At 49.3% G+C, this 8,274-nt stretch overlaps 1 long non-coding RNA gene across 2 annotated transcripts; it reads left to right on the top strand.

Moving 5' to 3' along the window:
• Positions 1–626: 626 nt before the first annotated feature.
• On the top strand, positions 627–6,744 carry LOC121141824. 2 transcript variants are annotated; one of them, XR_005878758.1, is made up of 3 exons: positions 627–1,140; positions 3,399–3,485; positions 6,503–6,744. It is a non-coding gene; the product is annotated as an uncharacterized LOC121141824 (long non-coding RNA). The 2 variants fall into 2 exon arrangements; XR_005878757.1 differs by lacking the exon at positions 6,503–6,744 and adding an exon at positions 4,771–5,094.
• The last annotated feature ends 1,530 nt before the right edge of the window (positions 6,745–8,274 follow it).

The following is an 8,274-nucleotide window of genomic DNA, read 5'->3' as shown; positions in this document are numbered from 1 at the left end:
GCAGTTCCCAGCCTTTTCCTTCCTAAAGGGGCCCAGGAGTAAACAGAACAGAGGGACAATGGCATGGATTGTCTTAATTTAAAGAAGATACAAACAGGATAATCAATCGGACAGGTGAAGGGCCCTGCGTAGAATTCCCCGAATCTGCTAATGCTCACAAACTCTACAGTGAGGTCCCCCGCTCTACCCTCCTCCCTGGGAGCTGTCCCACCAGGATAACCCAGCAGCAGCAGCACTGTGGGCTGGAACAGAGCCACCCAGGGGTGCCAAGAATTCCTATTGAGAGCTGGACCTGGCAGGACTACCAGTTGAGAAGATGCTGAGTCACTTGAAGTTTTGCTATGGAAGAGCCCAGGCTGCACCACCACGGTCTCTGATCACTGCCTTAGGAACACATTACTGTGAGATGGCACAGGGACTGTCCCCAGCACAGGTCAGCTTTGCCTAAACCAGAGATCAGTGGGAAGGAATTGTCACACCTGGCCGTCCGGTGAGAGGTTGCCTGAGCAAAGATGGTCACAGAATCACGGTACTTAGGCATGACCGTGAGTTGCCAATGTGTGTTATGTCATAATCCGCTCTGGAATGGCAGGCGCCATGCGGATATAAGGGGTGGGACACTTGAGACCTCTCACAGTGGTGTGCAGCTGCCAGGCCCATATTGCCCTCCAGTCTAGGGTATGTGAGCAGCGGCTCCTTGCAGGCCTTCGAAATTGCCTGCCAGCCCATCTCATTCACCCTTGCTCTCCGACAACTGAACCAACCTTGCTGGTGTTGAGTCCTACTTCAAAAAGACTGTGGCTCTCAGGAGATAGGAAGCGTGGTATACAGACAAAAACTCAATGTACAAAGGGATTAGCACAAAGGAATAAGAGGAAGGAAAAAGAAGCAAAACAAGAAAACAAAAAACAAATGAGAGTCAGCACATCAGGGCACGGGGGCATGGGAGACACCTTGGAAGCCGTATCACGTGAGACCTTGGAGTGGCAGCCACTTTATCATGCACTGTCTGCCAGGGCTTGAAAACTACAGCAGCAGAGGGGACCTAGAGATCAGCTCTATCGGCAGATGGCTGTGGAGCCAAGAACCAAGGACCAGATTGTAGGAGGCTGGACTCCTTCATCTGACTCCTCCACACAGGTGTGTGTGTGTGTGTGTGTGTGTGTGTGTGTGTGTGTGTGTGTGTGTATGCCCCCAGCTAAAACGCCTGCTAACTCTCATCATGGATAGACCCATTCACAACTGGAACTGCAAAACCTGGGTTCCTCTAAGAAAAGCGTGTCCCCTCTCGTAATTGTGAGCCTAAAGAAGCAGGTAGGTGGTTGTCAGTATTCCCTTAAGTTCACATCAGTCTCCAGCTCCTTCCCAGTCCATCCAACTCCCACTCCCTGCCTTAAGGGCCTGCCGATGATCCGCTGGCCCCAGCATGACCACAGCCACACCTGCTCTTTGAAGGCAAGACGAGATATTTACTTTCCTTCCTGTGTTCTGGGCACAGGACCAGAGGCACGCTAAGGTCTTTCACACCCGCGATCTTGGTGTTCTTCTTCGTCTCCTCTTCTCCGCATATACTTATATAAAACAGTGGGCTGCGTGTGAGTACCGTGTTCTTTGGTGACACCCTGGCTCCCAGTGCTCTTGCCATTGGCCCCTCCAGCTGATCTCTTTCTTCCTCCTGAGTCATCCAGTTTCTGTGTTCATTCCTGTCCTACTTTGCTTTCTGTGACCCTGACCAAAAACAACTTGGGGAGTAAAAGACAGGTTTGGCTTTCAGTTTCAGGTCACAGTCCATCATCAAGGGAAGTCAGGGACTGAGACAGCAACCATGGAGGAGCACGGCTTATTGGCTCTCTCAGCCTGCTTTGTTATGTAGCTCAGGCACAGCAGCCTAGGGATGGCACTGCCCACCGTGGACCAGGCCCTTCTAAATTAATGAACAATTAAGAAAATGCCAGCTGGGCATGGGGGCACACGCCTTTATTCCCAGTGCTCAGGAGGCAGAAGCAGGCGAATCTCTGTGAGCTTGAGGCCAGCCTGGTCTACAAAGTGAGTTCCAGGACAGCCAAGGCTATTGCACCGAGAAATCCTGTCTCAAAAAACAAAAACAAAAAAACAAAAAAAAGGAAGAAAAAAGAAAGGCCAAGAGAGTGTCTTTATTGTATTTGATCTATAGTTTACATACAAGAGAAAACATCTTTTTCTGGTTAGTCTAATTCGCTTAGCACGCTGATCCCCAGTTTCACCCATTTCCTACAAATGACATAATTTCATTCTTATGACCAAATGAAGCTCCACTGTGTATGCATGTCACATTTTCTTCATCTGTGACCTGCTGATGGGTTCCTTAGACTGGTTCCGTCCCTTGGCTGATGTAAACACAGGGACTCAGGTGTCCCTGACATACAGGCTTGGATGTCTTCAGGTATGTACCCAAGAGAAGCTTCTCTGGGAACCCTACACTGGTTTAGGGTGCTAGCTTTCTGATAGTGGTGACTTGAGGAGTAAATGGCACATAGCCAGGGGGCGTGGAGCAGAAGGGGGAAGCAGGGGCGAGGGGCTTCTGAGAGGTCTCAGCCACCGTTCTCAAAGCTGAGATCCCTTCTGAGAGGTCTCAGCCCCCCTGCTACCCTGCAAGACGGTGACTGCCTAGCCTTGCGCTGTGCTGAGACCCTTTGCCCCTTCCAGTTAGATCAGATGGCAGGCACTGGGTCAAGCATATTTTCTGTTTCACATTTCCTCTGTGAGGCAGGTTTCCTTACCAGAGAAAATAAGGCATAAACGAGTCTGTAACCATGCAGGTGCCTGGCACTGGTAACAGATACCAAGATGTGTCAGAATTCAGCACCTGCCTAACAGGTTCTGTGCTGTGCTGCCGGGGGGGGGGGGGGGGGGGCGGCGGGGAGGGAATGAGGGAGTGAGGGGGGAGTGGAGGATGGGGGGCACTTCCTCCGGAGGTTCTTCCCCCAGCAAGTTCAACTTTGCAGAATCCTGGCTTCATCACCTCCTGCCCTTCACCTTGACCATGTTTTATAAATAGCTGAGCCTCAGCTTCCCCATCCATGAAATGGGGGTGAGCTTCAGCCCCATTTGGTCATTACGAATGTTAAGACAAGATTATTTCCACTCTCAGAACCTCTTCGACCCTCTCTGGTTGATTTCAAGGCTTTCTAGCGCTGCACTTGCTGATTACGGACTGTGACAACCTCGTTCTGCAAAAATCACACAGGCTTTTACAGATCTTTACGGGAAGGAAATAGGCTAATGTACTGTTTCCCCACGTGTGCCAGTGCCCGATCTCTCTCTAATGGGCTCAAATTGCAGTTTTAAAACCTAAACCATGAACTTAAACCCTCCCGCAGACATGTGCGGGGAGATGTCCTCAATTCTTATGTTTCCAGAGAAAATGAAAGCTGAGAAAAACATCTGGTCTTCCCCTGCCTTTGAAGAGCAGGGTGATGGTGAACTCCGCTGAGCTTCTCCTACAGGTGAGTGATAGGGACATTCTAGGAGACCCTTCTGATTTCAGAATTGGTTATAGCTTCAAGCACGGGATTGATCTCTCCATGACACTGCTCCCCTGTAATCTTGAGAAGGGCAAGACAGACTTAGAGTCTCCCCAAGGGTCAGGGGTCAGGGGTCAGGAGCCACACTCTAGTGGCTGCAAGCCACTGGCCAGCATTACCTTCATACCTAAGCTGGCCTCACCTCTGAATGTTGCCACCCCATTTCCACACAGGCCCTCTGTGTGGCTTAGATTCTTGCAAATCAACATTGTTTTTTTATAAATACTTTCTATCCAAGAACTGGTAACCTGCAATTAACACGAAAAACATCAACTTTCCTCATTATTTTCTTGGCAGAGATCCGCCTGCCTCTGCCTCCGGAGTGCTGGGATTAAAAACATGTACCACCACTACAATCTGGCCTAGACCACGATCTACTCTTAAAAGTTCCATCCCCAGTCCCGAATTACCAGGGGGTGGGCCCTAGCCTTTAATGCATGGGGTTTTAAGGGAGCCTTTCTCAATTGCAGTGACACCCAACCAACTTCACGGAATGAGATGAAACACATTCCTTAGCTCATTTATTAAATAATGGGTGGTTTGTGTCTGGAGAGACGACTCAGAGGTCAAGAGCACTGGCTGCCCTTGCAAAGGGAGCTGGGTTCAGACTCAGCACCCACACGGCAGCTCATAACCATCTGTAACTCCAGTTCCAGGGGATCTGACGCCCTCTTCTGACCTCAGTGGGCACTGCACATGCATGGGGCGTATACACACAAACACAGGGGAAGACATAGATATAAAATAAAAATAAACAAATCTAAAAGTTAAAATAAAATGAAGAATGCACGGTTTGCCGTTTGCCTGCCTTCCCCAGACCCATGAGTTGGAGCATCAGTAGTACCTAGGAGAGCCTTACAGGTCCTGACATGGTGGTCTAAGCTTGCTCTGGCATCTAAATTTAGCCAACTATTCATTCCAAAGACCAGTAGTGTGGCTTAATTGTGGTTTGGCCCCATTAAAACTCAAGTGGAATGTGGGAGATGTGGGTTGTGGCAGGTGGTCCTTGCTCTTTGGGGCGTGGTTTAGTTTACCTCTATGTTGTCACAGATCAAGGTTGGACCCTGTGTTCTTTGTCTTCTGTGGGTGTGCCCTTTCCCTTTTCAGGTATGTCAGGAGCATGCTAACACTAGGCTGTTGGACTTTTCTGTATAAGTCATTCAATCTCATTTTCCTTTTTAAGTTACACAATGACATTTTGCCATAGCAACAGAAAACGGGCCAGGTCAGCAGAGTCCACCCAGGCCTGAAGCACTGATGCCAGGGGTCACAAGTGAGCACATCACACAGACTCCAAGACCAAAAGGCAGCAGACCAGCATTACACTCCACGATGAAGCCGGGAGCTTCCCCATGCTGGTTAGGAGCTGGATCTGTGGTCTCCACCTGACTTTGAACAGGTTCCCTAACCCCCCTAGGCCTGGCTTTTCTCATTTGGACCAAGGACATCTAAGAATTGTTGATTGTTTTTGACTCTTTGGTTCTTTTGGGGGGTGCCACTCAGCACCCAAATAAATCTTATATGAGGCTTATTCTTAGTTATGAATGCTTAGCCTTAGCTTGGCTTGTTGCTAGTCAGCTTTTCTTAACTAATTTACCCATCTACCTTTTCCCTCTGGGCTTTATCTTTCTTTCTTCTGTATATCTTACTTTCCTCCGTGATTGGCTGGGTGGCTGGGTGGCTGGGTGGCTGGGTGGCTGGGTGGCTGGGTGGCTGGGTGGCTGGGTGGCTGGGCGGCTGGGCGGCTGGGTGGCTGGGTGGCTGGGTGGCTGGGTGGCTGGGCGGCTGGGTGGCTGGGTGGCTGGGTGGCTGGGTGGCTGGGCGGCTGGGTGGCTGGGTGGCTGGGTGGCTGGGTGGCTGGGCGGCTGGGTGGCTGGGTGGCTGGGTGGCTGGGTGGCTGGGTGGCTGGGTGGCTGGGTGGCTGGCCCCTGATGTCCTTCTCTCCTCCTTCTCTTACTGCTCCTCCTCTTTCTCATTTCTCTTTCTATTTATACTATCTACCCACCAGCCCCGCCTATCCTGGCTCCTGCCTCACTATTGGCCATCCAGCTCTTTATTAGACCATCAGATGTTTTAGACAGGCACATATAGAGTGTGTGCTTCACAGAGTTAAACAAATGCAGCATAAACAAAAGTCACGCACCTTAAAATAATATTCTACTACAGCTCATAATCACAAATTTCACCCAAAATCTTAAAATGCTATACTGGATTTTTGTGTTGGGTCCCAAATCTATTTGTCATATGCAACATCTGATTAGCATTGATTACAATCTTTACAGGGTAAGATGGTAGAGAGGCTCCCTCCTCTCCAGAGATGCCCCCCACAGAAGAGGGGCGTGGGTCTGTTTGTAATCACTCAATTCTTCCAAACACCAACACCCATTTACAAGGCACATGCTGATGAGTGGTCCATGTGGCAGATACCCAACGAAGCAGGAGTTGATGCACACAGGCCACCTTGTCCTCATCTCTTTTGTGGAGCTGTCCCCATTGTGACTCCCAGAATAACATCAAGTCATAGGCCAAGCCATTTCTATTTATGTGGGAGTTTCCAGTTGTTTTGGGTTCAGCTTATTTGATAAATTAAGGTTTCATTGTCAAGCTAATGGTTGCAACAAATTGTGACTTACTGTAATTTTTAAAGGCTATGATCCAGAGCAGTTGAATTCTGTACCAATTATGATTTGCCATGGGAGTCGGCAGCATCTCAAGGGACAATGTGGGAAGTCCTGGGAGCTGGCGCTCACACTGCCCATCTGCTCACTTAGCCCTCTGCTCGCTTGCCCATGAACTCCGACTGAAAAACTGATGCAGGAGAGACTTCCTTTGTCCCTTAGCTCCGGTCATCAGCAGTGTGCTTGAGTACCTGTCACCAAGGTTCAGCTAATTATATCCCACGACAACGATGACTTTGGATGTTACGTATTCTCTTTCAGATGGTGCCCTTGATCTTGTGGAACCGTGAGGAAGCCATTTCTGCTTGTCCCATGGGGACAGAATATGCAGGTGTCAAGGTTTGGCTAGGGGTGAAAAACTGAGAAAGGAAGCCCACAATAAAAGAGGTGTCCCCCAGTCCTGAAGGAGGGTTCCTCTCATTTCAGGACACTGGGAAGGACAGAATGCCCCAGGCTGCTGTGGAAATCGGGAGGTTAGAGTTCTCCGGCTGTGGAAAGGGAAAACTGGCATTATTTCTTTTCTAATCAGTATCATGAGGCATTTTTCAAATTAACCACTTTCCTTCAACACTTACCATATTGAGTGGCTCTAGGTACAGCCATCAGGGCGGACTCTGCCATCTGCATTTAGAAAATTGCCTATACGTTTATTAAAGTGAAATTCACCCATTAATTAATGCCGTTCTCCCTGAAGACTCTCATTAGCACACTGAGCTAATTGCTGACACCACAGGCAGGCCCAGGGGTTGGTGGTGGGCTTTGTGCCTTTTTTTCCTACTGCAGCAGAATCTGCTGCAGCTTTGCCCTGTGATTTGCAGGGATATGACGCTATGAGAGTAACCTTTGGAAGCAGGAACTCAGTCAGCTTTCAGAGAACTTGCCCTCGGTGTGAGGCACAGACAGCTGCTCCTTCCACCACGAGAGAAGCATCTGCCCAGCTCTGCAGTCTGTCAGTCTCTCAGATGCTGGCCTTGCACGGTCAGGAGACCAATTTTGGGAGGGATTCCAGGTCCCTTTAGTGAGTTCTGCCATACACTTTATCTCCTCTTCTCCTCCCACCATCCATTGCGGCTCTCACATCCTTTTCAATAGCCAGAGAACAAGCTGTCCTCAAACAGATCAAAGGGCTTAGGTGTATCAGGGGAAGGTGTAAACCGTCCTCGAGGAAGGTGTGGAGGTGGGGGGAGTCTTCCATTGAAGTGAGAACTGTGGTACAGGTCCATCCTGGGCCTTCCTGCTAGCCTTAGTCCTCAGTTTCAAAGAAAATCTTAATTTACTCTACCAAGCTCAAAGTCCTAGGTTCGAGCCCCAGCACCAACAAAAATCAAAACTACAGACGCTGGTTGGTTAGGCAGGATCAAGAAGTTTTATCTCTTACACATCACAAAGGTGTCTGAGGTTCACATACTCAAGCACATTACTCCTTTGGCACGTTGTCCTGTTCACCCCACACTGGCTCCTCAAGAAGATGCTAAGGGTAGTTGGAGAAATGATGAAACTCCCATCCATCGTCTATATTCCAATTCTTGGAGTTTCAGATGCTACCTCATATAGCAGCAGGATCTTTGCAGATGTGATAAGGGATTGGTGATGGGAATGTATCCCAAATTACCCAAGAGGTCTTGACAGACATGCATGTCTAAAGAGCAAGGCAGAACACTGAGCCAGAAGTAGATACAGTGACAGGAAGTATGGAGCTCATTTCAGTCATCTGCAGGGAATGGATTTCCTGGAGAGTCTCCAGGAAAATGACTTTGAGCTTCTGGTCACCAGAATCGCAGGAAAAGAAGGACGTGAGGTTTGCAGCTGAAATGAGCCCACTAGGTAGCCCGAATTGGATAGAAAGGGAGTTGTGTGTTGCCCTTCAGCACACATATCAAACCTGGAAGACACCTGCAGGGCTGCTGGACTTCCCTGCCCACAGACAGGCTGTGAGATGCAGCAGGAACTGGAGCCTGGAGACAGGCACCGGCGATTTGACTCTAGCTTGCCATCCTTACTTGCCTGATTCCTACTGGGTAACTTACAAAGAT

Source organism: Mesocricetus auratus, unplaced genomic scaffold, assembly GCF_017639785.1.
Source record: "Mesocricetus auratus isolate SY011 unplaced genomic scaffold, BCM_Maur_2.0 Super-Scaffold_100008, whole genome shotgun sequence".
Classification (NCBI taxonomy): domain Eukaryota; kingdom Metazoa; phylum Chordata; class Mammalia; order Rodentia; family Cricetidae; genus Mesocricetus; species Mesocricetus auratus.
The sequence above is the reverse complement of the archived record's forward strand: the minus strand, read 5'-3'. Positions and strand labels throughout refer to the sequence as shown.